General features: G+C 39.5%; 1 long non-coding RNA gene across 2 annotated transcripts in view; it reads left to right on the top strand.

Moving 5' to 3' along the window:
- Positions 1–20,134, top strand: part of LOC106628544 (uncharacterized) — a 169,659-nt gene that overhangs the window by 30,491 nt on the left and 119,034 nt on the right. The window lies entirely within an intron of this gene.

Raw genomic sequence — 20,134 nt, 5'->3', positions numbered from 1 at the left:
AAGTGTAAGTGTGAGTAGTATTTTATTAGCTTACAGCATTTAAAAAAAAGTCTGTGTATGCATTCTCTTTTGCCTGCAAGATGTCTGTGTCCTGTGGCACAGATTTCATGGTGATTCCCTTGCCCTGATGGCAAGTGAGACCTGGAGGAACACCTTAGATGTGTGCCTCTAAATCAATACTCCCCTCGTTACTGGCTTATCATGCTGGAAGCTTGGGACTGCCTGTCCTGGGTCCGCTGGGTGCCCTGCATCTGGAGCCACAGTGACACGGGGAAAGCACTGAGCTCCCAACATCACTCCTAGGATGCAAGCTGAGTTTATGGCATGGAAATGTAATCCTGTGTCTCTGCATACACTCATGTGCCTTCCCAGCATGTGATGATCGCAGGCATGTGATGAACAGCAGCTCCATGTAGTAAACTGCACTGACTGCAACTTAATGCTTATTTGAACTGGGACTGTGCCATAGCAAAATTAAATCTTCCTCTCTGCAGTGAGACAGATGATTTTAGAATTATACCATTAGTTTTACTTTCATGTGGAAGGTTAATTTAAAGAAAGCAAACAATTTAAAGCACATGAAATATAAATATGCTATTTCCAGGCATAAAACCCCCTGTACCATCACTGGCAGACCATAGACTTCACTTTGTGATCAGGTGATAGTTGTCGAAAAGGTTTTCCCTTCACTAAGCACTATGATCTGCAGCCAAACACCTTAATTTCTTATACTGGACCATTTGAAGGAGCTTAGTGATTTCACGTGGAGTTCAAATGGCAGTCCTCTGTGTCACATATTCAGGCACATTGCTGGTACTCCATGAGTGGGACAGGGTGGCAGCATGCCCTTCAGACAGGAGTGTGCTGGCAGATTGTCCGGGCCAGCTGGAGAGCACTCTCTGTACTCATCCTGGCATTCAGTTTCAGGAGCTAAGAGATAAACAAGATCAAATAAAAATCAGTTTTCATTTATTTCTGCAACCTGCAGTGATGTTTCATTCTCTAAATGGGTTTTGTTTCTGTTTTTGTTTCTTTCCCTGAGTCGAAAAGCATTTGCCATGGCCACGTGCTGCGGAGGGGAAAGGAGATAGTGCACTGTAACATAGGTGTGTGCATAGCAAAACATTTTGTCTATTTCTTGACAGTTTGTACTTGAAAAAAACTATATTGTCTTGCTTCTTTGTGCAGTCATTAAAAATATATCAGATAGAATCACAGAATAGTTTGGGTTGAAAGAGACTTTAATGATCATCTAGTTCCAAAGCCACTGCCCTAGGAAAGGACACCTTCTACTAGACCAGGTTGCTCAGAGACCCATCTAACCGGATCTTGAGTGCTGCCAGGGATGGGACATCCACAGCTTCTCTGTTTGTGCCAGTGCCTCACCAACACCACAACAGAAAATTTCTTCAGAATGTTTTATCTAATCTAACCTAAGGTGAAACCACCCTCTTTCACTTTGAATGTAATCTCAGAAGCCAATTATTTGTAATAAACAAATAGCAGAATTACAGAAGTTCCAACAAGCTTCAAATGTAAAATCAAACTGACACTGTCAAAAAGTAATAGCTCTCTTAATTGACATTCATTCTGATTAATTGGGATTGTTGTATTAAGAGAAGACAATGCATTCATTTTTACATGTAAAATCTTGAAGAATGTGTAGTCAGTGTAAATATGGCAGAGGATGCTTATTACTACCATTGTCAAAGATAAAGGTGATGTTGCTTTTGATTTGACGAGATGCTTTTCAGGATTATTGCAAAGGAGTCCATTTATTTAGTCCATTTTTACAACAAAGTGCAGTACTTCCTAGGACAAAAGATGACCACTATGGCTGCTAAAGGAAACGTGGCTTAGGTGCTTTAGGAAATCAGCCCTTGCGGGCCCTTGCAGCTGTGCCACACTTTGTTTACCTCATTACTCCCAATTGCAATGTCAGCATCTGAATAGACGGAAATCTTTCTAGAGTCAGGGTCTAGACCACAAAATGAAGTTTTCTGCACGCAGTTGACTCTGCAGGGAAAACACAAGTCAGATGACAGGATAGTTTCCAAACTGGCATCTGGCCAGGTTGCTGGAGTTATTAAACTTACTTTGGCTAGAGAAGAAAAAAGCACTACAGGAACCTTTAAAGGAAGTATTTATTCATTAATTGCCTAAATTCCTCCGATGCTGTGTGATGCCAGATGGTAGTGCTGAGGACAAGCCTGCCACGTGTTACCCGTACGGCACGGCCAGCCTGGCTGGTTCCTTCCATAGAGAAGCCGCCCCTTTGCTCCATTCCAGAGGCAGCCATCAAAGCTATCAAATGCTTCAGTTCATCAGCAGAGTTTCTAAGGTATGGTCAGGTATTTTCCAATCAGTTTCCAGGGATGTTGGACCACCTGCTCCCCAGGAATAGAAAGGTTCTGTACTTGGCACTTTTAGAGATGCAATTTTCTACCTTTGTGAGGGACACTGGCAAAACATTGCTTTGATATTCAGATAAAAGGGTTAGCTATTTAGAAAAACTAACATCTTGCAGGGCCTTGGTATTTTGCTCAGCCTGCTTATTTTTCTGTAGTCCAAAGAGAAATGGCTACAAATCAAGACTTTTAAAAATACTATTCAGGAGATGTGTGCATATAAATTAAATATAACTAACACAAGGACATGAAAGTAGTTATCTAATGAAACCAAATTTGTCGTGTGAGCAAGTAATGAATAGACCCTCTTGCAAATCTGAAAGAAGTGTCAAGAAATCAATTTATATTTTTTGCACTTATAATATGTTCATAAAGTTCACTGCTCCTGACAACTGCAGAGATCTAACTTGTGAGGTACATTGTGGTATTTTCTAGGTGGTAATTTTAGCACATGGGCAGACAAGTACTAGTGAAAAATAGAAACTGCAGGCTATATATATTTTTTTTTTTGTTAGAATGAAAACATATAAGCAGAACAAAATTTTAAATATTCCCCTTGCTAGCAAAAAACCTTTTAATTCCCCATTTGCAGAGAGGTGGAAGATATCAATTTGCTTCTTTTCAGAAGTGCACCAGAGCTGTTCTCAGGCTGTGTTTGATGTCTGTTTATCTACCAGTCTCCTAAAAAAGCACAATCCAATTCAGCTGGACTGAGGTTTGCAAATGAGCAGTCACTTTGGAGCATCAGGCCTGTTTTCAATTGGCTTATGTTTTAGAGACACAGTCAGTCAGAAGGCACAGCTTTAAAGTCCCTAACCACATCAGAAGGAGATGAAATATATGTACAAAGCTTTTAGCACTTTCATGACATGCACAGACTTTTGATAGTCAGACAGCTTCCCTTTTACGCTCTGTCTCCCCAGCCCAATTTGGATCAGTAGGTATGTATGACGAACAAAAATGCCACAAGGCTAGTTTGGCTATCTTGGACTAAAATGGTTTTGAAGTTAATAGGAACATTTTTGCATGGTGAGATGTTGTCGAGTCTTTTGTGTGGTGTAGGGTAAGGAGGGACTGATGTGAGAGGGAGAAGAATCAATTTCATTCAGGAATTCAAAGTCAATATGGGTAGGAGGTTAACTATATTTTATGTCTGAGGACTACTTGATGTGAAGGACGGGAAAAGTACCCAAATAGACAGATCTTTTTCACATGGAATTTCAGTTGAGAGGGAGGAACTATCAAAGAACAGCAACATGCTAGTATTTCAGGTGAGAATGTTTGCCAAAAGGCTGACTTATGGGGGAGGTAGGACAATAAGGCAAAGCCAGCAGGCTTTTGGAAAGCCAGACAATAGTGTTCTTGGAAAATATACAGAATGATCACATAGAAAATTTGTTTAAAGATGAAAATAAAAATGCTAGTGAGAGTTAATAATCCCATAAGACAAATATAATGCTGATTCAACCTACCTATGGCAGTTTAGGAGGCTGGAAATTGTAGCAAGTAGATCACTCTAAATCCTTACTTTGCAATTGGAGATAGAAGAGATGCAAACATTCAGGCTACTAATAGGTATGAGGGATGAATTGAAGATGGTCAAGCATGGACTGGAGTGAGAGTACTGAGCAGCATTCTACAAGGGCAGTGTTAGTAAGAGGCAGAGTGAAAGAAGTTGTAATCCATCGCTGGGGGGAAAGGAAAAGCTAGATGGTGCTGACAAGGCTAAAACATCTGATGCTTGTTATGTTTTACTCTTTACCAGGAAGGGCAGCTGACTCAGCAGTAGAGAAGTAACAGTTGAGGACAGACCAAAACAGAAAATATTTAGCTAAGGCAGAGATTTCCAGTTTCTCTGGACCTGACTTGAACCTGGAGGACTGGCTGTGCCCAGCCCTGAGCCGCACCTTCAGGAACGTCTGTCCTTGTTGCAGAAGGCAGGGGACTGTAACACGTAATGATAGTCCATAGCTTTAAAAAAAACACAAATGAAGAGGAGATTGACGTTATCGGCCCTGATTGCAATTTCAATTCCTAGAAAAGTGCTGGAACAAATACTCGGACTGAAATACCAAGAAGATAAATATGGGGATGGACAGCAGACGGAATGAATGTTCTCAGGACAAATGATTTCAAATCTGTCTAATTTTCTGCCCTGGCAGCATGTCATGCTCTGTGCACAGCAGTCAGTTTTCTTGATCTCTCAGTAGGACTGCTTGACAAGCAGGTGATGTCCTGATAGACAAGTCAAAGGGACAGAACCTGGCAAAATTGCTTCAAAGGGAGTGCTCAGATAGGAAGCCAAGTCCTAAGTGTACAGATCAGCTGCATTGTGTTGAACCAGAAGGGTGTGACTTTTTTGCAGCCCACCCTGCTTTGCATTCTCTTCAGTGTTTTTCCAAATCACTTGTAAAGTCAAGTAGAGAGCATGTTGGACAGGTTCAAGTGATACTCCAGCAAGAAGACCCAGAGTTCCACCTAGGGCTGCAGTTAGAGCTTGATATGATTGTGGTAAACTGGATATGATTTAAAAAAATAAGATGCAGTTCGTTAAGGGCACTGCAGCAGTAAACCTGTGGAAGGAGTCGTATGGAATAAATCTAGTATTTGTATCACATGAGCAAAACCAGGTGCAAAAAATTCTTTGGAAAAGTCCTATCTTTTACAGCAGATCACACACTGTTGTTGATGAGTCAACAATGTCACCCTGTTGTATAAAAGATAAACATGCCATGGAGATCTCTGAACACATCTGTGAGTTTTAAGATGCATTGTGTTCAACCCACAGCTGTCCTGTTTTGGACACTGGACTTCCAGAAATAGATAACCATCTAAGTAAAATCCAAAGTAAAGGAATTAGAAATAACACATGTGAAGACAAATTTATGGAACTGGAAACTGTAAAGGGAAAAAAGTCTGAAGGAAGACTAGATAATGGTCCTCAAGCACAGAGTGTATATAGCTTCATAAAAGAAGTATTTTTTTTTAGGCCTACTTGCTCTAAAAAAATGAGTTAAAGTTGTAGTAGACAATTGACAGGAACAACTGCTAGCAAAGTCTTACTACCAGTACGAGAGAAGAATTGCATGGGGTATTTAAGAATGTCACAAATCTTTATCCCTGGAAGAAGAGAAGAGATGGTCAGCAGGATCCCTTGGCATAGAATTACCTTTAAAACAAATGAAACAAAACTGCATACTCAAGCTGTGGATTGACAGATAAACATACAGAGTTTCTTCATTATTGATGGCCCCTGCACTAGAAACATTTTTTTGACATCTCTCATAGTCTTTTTCTCTGTGTTTAGAATTTTCCAACCACATATCCTAAGAAAAGTAAAACAGATGGAGGCTTTTCAGAGCTTTTTAAACTTACCTGTTTATTCATCCTTCTTTCTGTGTTTGGAGACTATATGGACACATATAGTGAAATCTCATTGTTGTTTTGCTGGAGTTTCCCTACTAACTGTAGAATATAGCAAAACAGTTTACTGATTTATGTGTTCTTACAGAAAGACATGCATGAGATAATATGTATAACTGGCTGTGTGCTCAGAGCTATGAATAGCAGATTTGCTGACTAATAAGTTTTTGGCTACTCCTGTCTTGATGAACCAGAATGAACCAGATGAACCCAGAAATTTTGCTATACTTCTAGATACAGCTATTCATACTTGCCACTATTGCTAAGTTATTGCTAAGTTTCAACAAAAAGCACTAAACCAGGAAAAGCACATATAGAAAAATGTGGGCAAATATATGAAAAGTTGAGGTGCTGTATCCCCAGGTCATCAAAACACTATAGGATTTGCAGGTCTAATGATTAAAAATGTTAGATAAAAGCAGAGGCAAATCTTTCATAGGCTTTCAGACCATCACTTCTGAAACTAGACTGGTTGGTTATCTTATCTGATTTGTACACATTTGGCTCTGCTATTCATGAAATTTTGCACTAGGCTAAGACAGATGTACAGATTATTATTTTTTTTTTCTTTATTAGAGAAGGAAATCTTGAGACAGACAGCCTGTTTTTCCAAGACATTCTCCACCTGAAAGAATCTCCCCTCACCTCTGGCTATTGCTGAGGAACTGGGAGATCAGAGTGAGTGGGGTCATGTTTATTTATGCTGAGTTTAAACCTCAGACAGATTCTGTGTTCAAAAACATCAAGTTCCTGTTCATTCCAAGTCTGATGTTTTTTTCCTACATCTCTCTTTTTTTCTTAGGAAAGGTATAGAAAAGGTTCTATTAACCAGCAAGGAACTTCAGGTGTTTTCTCCACTCTTACCCTCAGCAGGGCTTCTCCTTCCTTGTGAACAGCTGTGAGGATTCCTTCTGAATTGCATAATGTCTTACCTAGTCCTGGGTTCAGCTGACAACTAGGGTAAGGTCACTGGAAGGCCCCCAGAAGCTTGCTTAGAGGAAGTCTTTGCTGTGCTAATACTGTTCCAAGCAGCTGGAGATTTAATAAGAAAATTTGCAAGACAGCTGTTATTTCTATTGGAAATAGTTAATTAGCCCCATGAAGACTATTGTCAAGTAAAGCTGTCCTAAAGACACATTTCTTGTCAACTCAACAAGCATGTTTAAAGTCATGGAGATAGCTACAGTTTTATTTACAAGCTATTGCATACCTTGCCGTCAAAGGGATGGTGTGGTAAGTGTGGTCTAGTGCATATGAAAGGTTTCTGTCTTTACCTCAGGTGAAGTAATGAGATACATAGATAAGAAAGATAATTTACCTTAGGGGCAATTGCAGCACGAGATGCGGCAAACAGGAAGAGTTTGGACTAAGCTGTCATATGAACAACCTGTCTCATCAAATCCTATGAATTTTATTGGTGCAATTAATTGCCTTGAGATATATGGCCTTGCTGTTATGAGTAAAATGAGGTCAATATTTGACCTAGGACACCTAGATCCTGTGTTTCAAGATGGATTTAAAACAGGTAGCAAGTTTGCCCTTCCTGATTTGACTTGTGGTCAAGCCCAGTCCAAAGCCTAGTCATGTAAGGAGGTTCCTTTATGTTATTGTCCTTAACAAGGACAACCAAAAACTAAAAAAAGACTATGCAGACAAGAATATGCACATTCTTAAAAAGAGTTTATCTGTGCTGCAAGGAGTTTTCATTAAGTATTTTGCCTCTGTGATCTCAGGAGAGCCCTAACCCGATCTACTTCCCATGGCAGATCATTAGAGTTTAGTTCTGAATAGTCAGTTTGGCTGCAGCATAGGGGCTTAATCCCAAACCACTCATCTCTATAACCTCCCCCTCAGATGAATTTAAACTGAAAAACAAAGAACACAGGCTGAAAAAATATGTGAGTAGGAGTGGAGGTTAATAGTTGGGTGTACTTATGATTGCAAAGCAATCATATAGCCTGGCTTGCACAAGAAAGTTGTCCTAGTAAATTCTAAGTTATTCTGAAAAGTGCCTTATGGGTGGGACTTATGTGTGGTATTTTAAACATGGAAAGAGGTTTTTTCATTTTAGCTCTATTTACTATTATCTTTGGTCATTTTGCTGAGCTGTTATACATTATGTGGGTGATGTAATTGGAATTGCATCAGGATCACATGAGGCAGGAGAGGTACCAGTGGAACACTGTAGGAAAAGAGGGGGACTGAGTCATGCTGTGCAGCATCTTCTGCATGGGGATGGCAGGGCTGAGCACCCACCACAGGCCTGGCCTGCCTGCAGCTCCAAGTCATCTTCCCTAAAGATAACCAAGTTCATACCCTTCTCAGCAGCCTGTCAGGGCTGTGAAATCTGAAGTGTCTCATGAATCATCAGCATTCAATCCACTTAAAACTTAACTTCCCCTGAGAGCCTTGGGACTCTGAAATAGCATGGTTAGCACTCCATGCTGCCATGGTTAATGACCTCTTTTTCTATCGATGTCAGTTTGCATCATAGCTCTTGTAGGAGTTTGGGGAAGTCCAGGGAGGTAATTGAGAACTTGGAGGACTTAAATCTACGGAATGAAGGGGCTGGGTGCAGGCTGAAAGGAGCTATAGAAAACAAGTTTCCTGAAAGAGATATCTAAAGGGGGTAAAAGGGAAGTGTGAATTCTTGGGATAGAAAGGAAATCACAATTCCACAATCAGTTTGGAAGTTATCCAGTGGAATATAAGAGTAAAGCTCAAGGAATCATCAAAAGTCCATTCTATTTGTTATGAACTGTAGGAGAAGTATTTTCCTATTTTATAGCTCTGAGGGGAAGCATCCACACTTCACACACAACACCAGACACACATTTATTAAAGACTGTGAAAGAGTGGGCCATGTCCTCATTAACACTGGTGGTTGGGTGAGGAGGTGGTGGCCACAGCAAGCCTGTGCAGCTCCTTCACTGAGGCTGGGTTAATCCCAAAGAGGAAGGCTCAGAAAAGAGCTTCCAACCTAAACTTCAGCCATAGCAACTGCAGGCAAATCATAAGGCAGGGGTGGAGGACACAAGTTTCAACAAAATAGGCATCATCCATCTGGGCATGGTTAAGCCATAGTGGCTTGGAAAGCGCTAAAAGGATAGATAAAATGATAGCTGTAACTTTTGTAAACAGGAAAGGCTAAGTATTTCTGAAGCTATTAGCATCCTGCCAAGATGAAGGAGGGAGAGCCAAGTTTAGTATACATGAGAAAAAAAAATCCTGACCTTTTATTATTATTTTTCTTTTTACTAGACAGGGCCCTTTTAGGAAAATGAAATTGCTTTCAAGGACAGATTTGCTAAGGTCTGTGTGTTTAAAATGAGATTTTGGGGTTGTTGTTTTGATGGGTTTGGTTTGGTTTTGTTGGTTATTCTGGGGGGGATTTTTGGTTAAAAGCTTTTTCAAGTATATAGTTTTTACACTTTATAGATGAGCTATTTTGAAAATTTTATTAAGACATAATTTAAAATTCAAAGGTCAAAAATAAAACTTTTTTTTGTGAATAAAAACAAAATAATTAAGATTTTACTTTTAATTTTGATTGCTCTAGTTTGGTGTATTTTCCACACTATCTGTTCATGAATTTTTTTTTCAAAGGTTTTAATTTTCTGGTTCCATTTCTGGCCAGGGCATTTCTTGATGTCTCAGAATGGTAGAGCTATTGGCATGCAGTTGTGCTACTAAAAAATTTAGTTGCCTTTAATAACAGCATGAAATACTGGTACAGTGTGAAATATTGTAACAGGGAGCAGGAGAACTACACTATGCAAAATCTTTGATTTCTGCAAGGAAAAAGGAGACAAAGGGAGAATCTGTAGATTCAAAGATGAGGGAAAATATATTTTATTAAATAAATTCAAAATATAGTTTTGGATAGACCGGAGAGAAAGTTTGAGTGAGAAGAATGGGAAAACACACACACAGACATGACTTGTCATCAGAAAATAAGCCCTATAAGGTGCTTGATGCTGAAAAGTTTTGCTATAAGGAATGTGCTATCAGACTACAGGCTGGGGGAATTCCTGCACACCCTTCTGAAGCTGCTGCTGATAGGTGCCACCAGAAGGAGAGTCTTTTTCTCTCTTAGGCTGAATGTGGCCTTTAACAAACAGAGAAAATACATATTGTAAAGGTCAGTTTCACTGTGTACACTGCTTGTGAAATGGAGTGATTACTTTAGCAGCCCAAGGAACAAGTGTTTTGAAGGTAATTCGGCCCTCCATTCTGGGCCTCCTGCAACAGCAGCAGTCCTCCTTCTGTCTTTGTGTGGTCTCTGGCTCTCTCCTTCCAGACCACATTGACTTTTTGTGATCAATCCATTAATCACTGCATATGTTGTACAATATTCTTATCAGCTTGAGAAGCAGCACAGCTTTTTCCAGGAATCGCTTTGGAGGGGCCCCACATTCCACATGAAGTCTCCTAGTGCCAATATGCTCTGGTATGGAATGACATCAAACAAACTAGTGATTTCCTTGGAGTGTGTCCTGGAAACTTGAGGAGTTCTTGATGGCATCTGACATCCCATTTGCCTTGAAGTTAACATTTTGATGATGTCTAGCCTGGCTTTACCTTTATATACTTATAAGCCATGGATTTCAAGCTGTCTAAAGGAGATTAAACTGTTTTCCAGCCAGCTGCTGCAGTCTGATTCTTGGCATAGGGGCAATGGATACGGTTACCAATTTGGAAATAGGTGTAAAATTAGTAAACACCTTTTGTGGGAAAAAAAAAAAAAAAAGGTAGAGACATCAGTGAATTTCTCATAAAACTAGGAGACAAACACCATTTTCTGGTAGCCATGAAAATTTTTCAAGGGGAACATTTACTTCTTGTTTTCAGTTTAAGTTTCCATTGTATACAGCACCAGCATTGAGGGGGGACAGAAAAAAAAAGCTGCTGCAGGAGCATAAAGCCACATCTTGCATTACTTGTAAAGCATCTCTCAAACCAGTGTAAGGCTACCATCTCATAGAAAATGAAGATCTGTCACACAGTCAGATGTAAAACTGTGAGAGATTTTCCTGCTCATGCGAGGGTTTAATGGTCATTGTGTGTATGCTGGTTATTTAAAGAACAGGTATGGCTCTCCCTTAGCTGGTATTACAGCATTTCCAGCTGAATTTTGAAAGCCATTCTTGGTGCAACAGTCATAACTGCAGAGTCTGTAACCATTTTCTGTCAGATCTTTTGTGCTTCTGTTTTCTGGGGGTGGGAGGGGTGGTCTCTGCATGCTTGGAAAGCAGGATTGTCTTCCCCAGGATGAGTTTTTGGGGTGGCTGTCACAGTTGGTCAAATGCAGCTGCTGGCTGGGCTGGCACCAAAACCAGGCATGTCAGGTGGGATATTGCCTCATGCTCTGGCACAGCCCACCTCACATGCTGTCTTGCAGTTTCTATTGATGTCTTCAGAAGGTCTCATATTTCTAGTTCAGAAAGCTCAGCATAGTTTGGAAAAGTGCTGTTCTACTTCAAAACTAGGTCACTGGGGGAAATGAGAGAAAACTGAAAAGATCAGTTTCTCAGAGGGGTGATTTCTGTTAAGGCAGTACGTGGTCTGTTATGAAATGGCTTAGGAGAATTATTTATGCCTGTTGAGCAGTACAAGCAGATTATCATTTGCAACACATTTAGGCTTTACAAGTGACTGATAGATCATGCTGTGACCCAGTTAGGAAAAAGATATGTTCCAGTACCTGATGGTAGTTTAAATAGTTCAACACTTCAATATAAGCAATATTCCTCTACCCTTAATAAAACAGGAGTTGGCACCTACAGCTTTTCTGAGGCTCCCCATGCCACTCTATTTCCAAAGTATTGTTTGAAGGTAGTTATGGACAATGTCTGGAGAAGCTAAAATATTTTATTATTGTACTAGAGAGGAAGGAGATAAAAATGTGTTGGATGCCTGCTGGAGAACCATCTGAACCAGGACTTTCTTCCTGTGTACCTCCCCAGGATGTATCCTGTGTTATGACCATGATATTTTCCCTTGATGCTTTGTTACCTTGTCATTTGAATGCAGGTCTGAGTCAAAGCCTTGGAGTTTAATTTGTCTGACTAACAGACAGATTTAGGTAAACTAAATCAGCTTGAATGAAACCATGAACTAGAGCAGTTGAAGCAATACTCCCAGTCTGTACATTCTCCTTCCCAAAGACACTGGAAAGCCAAAAAAAGAAACTGCACAAACTAAAAGAAAACAACCTCATTGTAGGAAAACAAGTGAGGGGATGTGAGGAGCTATTTAACCTGCACTGATGGTGATGTCTCTCATGCTCTGAAAATTCAGGTTGCAAATCACAGTCTGCAGGTGACGCTATGCTGCTCATGAGAGTGGGTGAAACATCTCTGCTGCAAGCAGAACACCTGGACTCTCTGCCCATCCAGGTGCACAGGCCACATCTGCACCTCAGTGCTCAGGCTCATGTGAAACAACCCAAAACCCTTGTCCATGCATTTGATGGTCTGCAGAAATGAAAAGCTGACCACAGCAAGATAGATATTTTAGAAAGACAGGCACTGCCTCAGCAGTTACCGAAGTTGTATCTTAGAAGCTGACTAAAAATATTCCTGTAGGTTGAAACAATGGCACTACATCACACTGAATGGAAGGAGAGAGGGAGGAGGTAATTTCATTAATTTCCAGTAGGCATTGTTGAAAAGGACTTAGCATGAATAGAGATGGTGTTTTCTTTTTAGCAGTTTCACAGCTAAATTAAGCTAAACTTAGATAATGAGGGTATTTCTTTTATATTTGGGGTGTACAAAACATTTCCATTTAACATTTTAATAAAACAAATACCATCAGAATACAAATTTGGGAATGATGCTACTCACTCTGGAATTGTACCATTTTCTCAAATGGGAACAGTTCCCTTAATGAAAATTAAATGTGATGTTAGAATAAGTACTTAATAAAAAATATGAATGTTAACAATCATAAATATCCTATTATTAAGAGACCTGCAGAAAAATTCAGTGGTGTGTCTAAGGGATTCAGTTAAGAGATTTGCAGTACAACAAATGAGTAAAAGAAAAGTAAGAGTCTATAGACACAAGGGGAAATCTGAAATTTCCCTCCTAAGATGCAGGGATACATAAGAAATTATTTTTATCATCCCTGTGTCTGAGAATTTATCATTAAAATAAGCTTTTATGCAAATTCTGTATACCAGACTGTGATATTGCTGGCTCTGATCCTCATTTAAACTGTCAATTAAGAGTAATTCTTGTCAGCTTCTTGTAAAATATATGCAAAAGTGAAATGAGACCTGTGGTTTCTGCTGTTGAGAAATTTCCTTGACATTTATTAACTCTTTTACGAAGGCCTTTTACTCATTACTACCTGCATTAATGGGAAAAGGTTACACATACTGTTTCAATACTGTTTAAGGAGTCATGTTTAGACCTTTTCCATATAGCAAATCTTTCCTGTACATCAGTGACTACTGTGTGATTATCAAACTCCTACTGGTTTACGTAAGAGCTGTCTGATAAGACTGTGAAATATGGTAGAACTGCAGCGTTTTGGATTTTTTTCTGTTGAAGTGACTGGATGGAAAAGCAGCTTTATTCTCTATCTGACTGAGCTCTGGAGAAGAAAGTTGCTGCAGAAAGATGCTTCTCTTTTGTGTACCCCTGTCCATAGCTTCAGCCCTGGGGGTATCCTGAGACCTCACAGGGCACCTCAGTTTTCATCCACATCAAGTTCTACTGTATGCAATTCATGACAGTAACTTCTGTTAGGACCACAAGAAAGAAGAGAATCTGCAACACGCAGAAACTTGTGTCCCTGTCCTGAGTGTCTCAGTGTTGGCAGCCCAGATGTCACTCAGATTGAGATACACTAAAGGCAGCTGTGTGAACTAGTCTTTGGTGACTGAAGGGTTGCATACCTGCACTAGTGTCAGATTGTCATACTGTTAGCTAGGTTTTCAGTCTCTTCTTTAAAGATTATGATCATTGACACAATTCAGTTGTGTACACCATAGGGAATATATAAAGAAAATTGGGGAAGATTAATTTACCTTTTCAGGAGTGAATCTGCATGTATTCATTGACTTCCCTGGAATTTTTGTTCCTCTTCAACAAGCTGAGGGAAATAACGTGGTCTTATGAATCAGCTGCAGCTGAACGAAAAATGAAAAATAAATCTCTGCTGTATCACAGGCTCCAGGCTGCAAGAGCCAACAAACATTTGCAGTGTAGCTCATCTTTGTTCTTCTGGCACCAAATAACTCCTAAAAATCCAGATGCTATAACTCAATCCAGCCTGCTTCTGGAATGAAGACAAAATTCTCTTTTCAGATTGACAAGTTGCTGTTAATTTTAAAGGCCGTCTCATACATATTGTAGACCCACTAAAAGAAGTAAATCTTGCCTGTAGAAATCCATAGGATCACTAGGTTCCCAACACCTTAGCAAAATGTCACTGATCTTGGAGGGTCACTGAATCCTAGAATCATTAAGGCTGGAAAAGATCTTTAAGATCACCTAGTCCAACAATCCACCCAGCATCACCACCATGTTCACCATTAAATCACGTCCTCATGTTCCATATCCACATGTTTTTTGAACACTTCCAGGGATGGTGACTCCACCACTCCTCTGAGCAGCCTATTCCAATAATTTTCAATCCTTTATAGGGAGAATTATTTTCCAGTAGCTGATGTAAAACCTCCCCAGTTTAAGTACGGTGCTCTATCCATAGGTCTCTTTCTTGGCTGTGGACCCTAGGAGAAACCAGATATTTTTGTCTGTCAAAGAGGTGTCAGTGGTATGACAGCTGAGGGGCAGAACTGATAACATGGATACACAGAAAAACCATTTAGTAATTTTAATGGCCTTTTTTCACTCAGGTTGAAGAACTCAGAATTTGTAGTTGAGTGTTTTGCTTTGTGCCTGAGTGGACATGCTGGGGATTGAAGATGGACACCCTGAGTAGGCCAAGAAGGGACTGGTGTGGATCTGTCAAAAAAGAACCTGCTCTACACTAGTGCACAGCTCCATATGGGACTCCCTTCTCTTCTGTTGAAGTACAGGATACCTTCTTACTACCACTTCAAGAGGAAGTGACTTCTGCTTCATTACTAGGATTTTTGGTCTTTTCAGCTATATCCCATTTCCCTCATTTGCAAGATACTTCTGTCTTCTTCTATGAGGTGTCTGTAAATTTCACATAATAAATGCATTTAATTTTTCTTCCATATAAAAAACAGCTGAAAAAAATATTTTAGCTGCTATTGTTTGCACTATCTAATGAAAAATTTCCCCTTAATTGCTTGGTAACTGTGATAGTTCTTGATGTTAACAACAATTGCCCACAAAGATTTTGAGATCAGGATATTGCTGTGTGGTGAGTGAATAGGAGCTCCTGAAGAGATACTGCAGACTAACTCATCAATGCCTGCAAACATTTTCTTGGCTTAAGAATTTTTTAATCAATTTATTTCCTGGATGTTGCTGCATTTTCAGTTAGGTATGTAAAACAAGAACAGTAAGGATGTGTTGTTAAAATGTTTCAACAGTGCTATCCATAGGTTTTTTGCATCTGTTAATGAGAAGAGGTGTATTGCAAATGAAGTTTGAGAAAAGACGTATAAGCTATCTTATATAAAAGATCAAAGAGATATTCTAATTAATTGTAAATTTTTTTCAGCTTTGTTTAGATGATATTTTCTTGTAGGGTCTCAATGACACAATAGAGATAAAAATGTACATGTACAAACTGCTGTATTTGTGTGACTTCAAATACTTCTCCCAGGTTTCTTTTTGCTTGCATTTGAGAAGAACCAATTTTTTAATTTTGTGGCAAGGTTCACAAGAAAGCCATTACCTTCAAGCTGGTGACATAATTCACTCACCTAAGGTCTTAATATTTCTTGCTAATAAAAATGTTCAATCCTCTACAATTTTAAAAGAGATGAAGACCAGAAATTTTTCATTTTTTAGTGTTAAGGAGGAGATGTTGCTCATGCAGGGAACACCTAAATTTTAAATAAATAAGCCGTGATGATACTAACCTAGTCATTCATTGCCACTGCTCAACTGAAGACCTGGACCAAAACTCACTATTTGGTCCTTTCATACTACTTTTGCAGAGACAACTGTTCATTCAGATAGGTTTCAAAGTAAAGAAACAAGTGAATTGGGATCTTCTAAAGCAGTATATGTGCCTGCATAAAAGCATATGTAATACTGTATGTGTCTATTGCCAAAGAAGGAGGTATTAGGTATTGTGAAGAGCTATTTTCTCCTGCTGTTTTTCAGTCAAATTTTATATTATGTTCTGATTGAAAATAATATTCTGCCTTCTTAAGTTTATGAGTTTGTGCAAAACTTTGTTTCATTCTGAAAGCTTTGATAAAAAGAAAACACAAAAGATTTTTCCACTTTATGGTGCTAGAAACTGACATTCTCCCTGTAATCGAGATGAGAGCCAGGTACAAAATGGTGTGCAAATATGGCCGTGTAATTGCAGGACCCGAGTGTGTTGTTTGCAGAGCACTAAAAAATGCCCAAGTGGTCTAGACACACAGATGTAACATCATTCTGAGTCTAGCCTCCTCTAAATAGGTGACACACCAACATTTTGGGTCTAAATCATGACAATGCTGAAATAGCAGGTATTACAGAGGGGATTCCATCTTTTGCCAGTTATTTTCTTACCTGGAGCAATCTTCTGAGCTCTTCCTGCACCAAAAGTACTGGTGGACACTGAGGAATAGCCTGGGAGGGGGTGTTTCTGCTTGTCCTACCATCAGTTTATCATGCAGGTGTGGAGCCACCCTTGTGGCTGTGAATACTTTGAAATACTGTGCCTGACATGACAAAGGTTCACCTTGTGGTTACATCCAAGTTACTCAGTGAGCATTATATAGCTGTCCTTGTCCTGCTGGATGAGAGAGCATTTCTAGGAGTGTCATCATGTTCCAAGGCAGAGCAGTGGGAGTGAGCTCATTGCAGCAGAGACACATGAAGTGCAGAAAGACTCATTTCATGATCCCTTTGTACCAGTTAGTGAGATGGATGCAATTGCCTCTTATCTCAATCTCTTTTGGTTCTTACAAAACACATTTTCTGAGAGCTCTGAGAAAGCTGGAGTCTGCAGTGTTAATTTTATTAAGCCTTTCCTTAGGAGCTAATTGAACTGGGAAAGGCTGATGGCTTTGTTGAGCACTCAGCACCAGAATGCAGAGACTGCTGAGCAGAGGACACATAGCCATGTGGCTTGGTGAGTCAAGAGCCAGCATGCAAGTGACTAGTAAAACTGTTGTCCAAAGGGTTTGTTGCCACCATTTATAAAATGAATATAGCCAGGTAACATAAAGGTAAGATCTATGCTGAGATGGGTGATTTTGCACAGCTCCAGCACAGTCTACCTAAACCTGCCTGTAAGATGCTCAGAAACTTCTCTTCCAAGCAGACGGCAAGATTTTTAAACAGGTTGTGGATCCAAGTTGCTTGTCAGATTGAAAGTTCTAGGAAGTGAAAAAACACATATAATTACATGAGGTAAATCTGTAATATATGAGCTTATGAAAAAGTAGGATCAAAAAGCTACATTTGTGAAGGAAATTGTTTTGAGATATTTCTGTAACATGAAACTTCAGAGATGAAAAAATAGAGGTGGAAATTAATCCAACCTTTAATACAGCCTCTAGTAGTTACCTCTTTTTAGCTAACTCAAATGAAAACATACCAATGTCTAGTGAGCCAGGGAGCTCCAGGACAGAGGCATTTCGGGTACTTTACAGGACTTTCAGCATTACAGAATTTTGTGTTAAAGGTAACATCGGAAAACTACCTTTTCTTTTATGAGTTATGTGAGTTCTCAACCTCTTCTGGACGAGCTGACTTTATCCTTTCCTTCAGAAAGCTCCAGACCCAGTAACTGTTGCATCCATCTATAGGTGAATTTATTTAGTTTTGCCATTAAAGCAAATTCTCTTTGCACTTAAAAGCCCAATGTCACCTTTAGCCCTTTAGAACAAACTCACTCCTTTGAGAAAAGAAAATATTTTTACCTGAGTTCATAAAAAATTTACACTTAGATTTCTTTTACCTCACCTCTACCTCATTTCTCAAGGTGATGAGTAAACCTTGCTCTTGTCCAGCATGTTCCAAGTTGTGCACAAGATAAAATTCTTAACCCAGAAACATTAAATGTGTACCCACATTGCCATGTGCCATGTCAGCTTTGCCAAATCTACACAGACATTTTGGGATGTAGCTATTGCAAAACCCTGCTGAAAAAAGAAAAGAATATTTGAAGTAATGTCACCTGGGCCACCAAGTTTTTATAGTGAAATATGATTCCATCAAAGACAGGATCTAAGAGGAAGATGTGCTAGTACTTCTATTTAAATACACACTGTTCCTTGCTGTTTTCCTATAACAACTTCAAATATGCCTTCCATTCCCAGGGTCTTTACCTACAAGCTGTCATTAACAGGAGTTAAGAAAATAAATATTGATGGATCAGGAAGAGCAAGCTTTGATGTCCAGGGCCTGGTCTAAATGCTTAAACCAACAACAACAATGCTTAAACCACAAACATTTCCTTATTTGTGAGGTATCTTAAAGCATAAAGCCACAAAAACAGGGAAAAGGAGCTCTTTCTACTTCCTTTTGTTTACTCATCCAGGATGGTCTCTGCTGGGTGGATTTCTATGCACAGGAGTACCTGGGTACTTGTCACACATGCAGAGTCTAAATATTCATAACGCTTTTTTTTAGACTCTGGTGAGTATGCGTAGCTTTCTCTCTCCTCACTGATACCAGAGGCATACTGGCTGCTGTCCAGGACTTTTGGAGGAAGAGGTTTTATGAGACACCTGGTTTCCTGCCCAACACTCTGGCAGAGCTCCAGCCCCTGCAATTGGATCTCCAAGATGTATTTGGAAAGAAAATTCTCACTTTTATTCTAGCACTGCATTTGCTTTGGTTTCTGCTTGTCATTAGGTTTACTGCACGTGATGGAAATTTGTCAAACACTTAATGTTATTTCCTTCAGTGCTGGCTTACACCTCTTTGTGATTTTTGTCTCCCCCACTAGTATTGCAGCTGGACATCAAGGGCTTCTTCTTGGGTTTTCTTGTCTTAATTAATTTTAAACTCTACCTTGCTTGCTATTTTTGCTCTGTTGATAACTTTTTAGCATTTCCAGGATAGTGCTGGTATCAGAAATTTCCTCGTAAAATACAAGCCTTGGTGGTGAAATACAAATATTGCTGGCTACACCATTTTTTATTGGTTTCATTACTAGAAATAACACTAAAAATCAGTGGAAGAATGCAGCCCAGGTTTGTCTTAGTGCAAAGGCTGCCCTGGGGTCGCTTGGCACACAGATGGTGACTGAAACCAGGACTCATTAGGGAAGGGTGGTGGCTGGTGCTGCTTGGAGAGCGCCTTGGAGTGTGTGTGCTCCCTGCAGTGGGGACAACCTTCCCCACGGTGATGTCTCAGTGCTGGGTGTCCCATTTGGTGAATCCCCAGTGGCTCTCCTGCTGCTTGGTGTCATGCTGGGAAGATATGTGCAGTGATAAACATCAGTGTTTCTCTGCATTTAAAAGGGTCAGTGAGATTTGCCTCCTCTGGATATTTTAATAATGAGTTGATATTTTGCATGGTGTGGGGATTTTTTCCCTTGACACTTAATTAAAGTGGTACAGTCAAGTTGTATTTTAAGCATTGTTTATTTATTTGATTGTCTCTTGTCATTTTGTTGTTTTTCAGTTTCTTAATTGCAGCACAGGATTTAAAGTTAGACAAATAAAAGAAGTGTAATTTACCATTAATGAATGATGGTCTTTTGAATTGCAGTTCTGTGAAACTCAGCAAGTTAAAACACTAATTAAAACATTAGTTAAATTTCTCTAACCAAATAACATGCTAGGCTTTCTACTGATAGGAACAATAATAATTGGATTGCCATGGAAAGAATTATTTAATATAAATGCATCCTTGTAGTGAGAGGTTCTTCAGTGCTTTACATTTCATTACCAAAAAAATGACATTTCAGGAAGGATATTCCGTATTAGCACATGATTAACAGAAACAATGTCATATTGTACCCAAGGTAAGACTAAATTCAGGAATAAAGTTAATTTGCAAATACATGAACTCCAGAGCATATGATGTTTTACAGAAATTTCCCTAGATAATTCAGGGAAAGGAAATCTTCTGCATCTCCACAGTAGCAGGCAGTTACTCATCTTTATGAGTTTCAACACCTCTGACACACATACTTTTCCAGGAAAAATTTATGTGCCTGAAATGCACATTGAACTC

The sequence above is a fragment of the Pseudopodoces humilis genome, chromosome 4 (assembly GCF_049639895.1).
Source record: "Pseudopodoces humilis isolate 2021_Gansu_Grassland_sample_001 chromosome 4, ASM4963989v1, whole genome shotgun sequence".
Classification (NCBI taxonomy): Eukaryota; Metazoa; Chordata; class Aves; order Passeriformes; family Paridae; genus Pseudopodoces; species Pseudopodoces humilis.
This window is presented reverse-complemented; position numbering and strand designations above follow the sequence as displayed.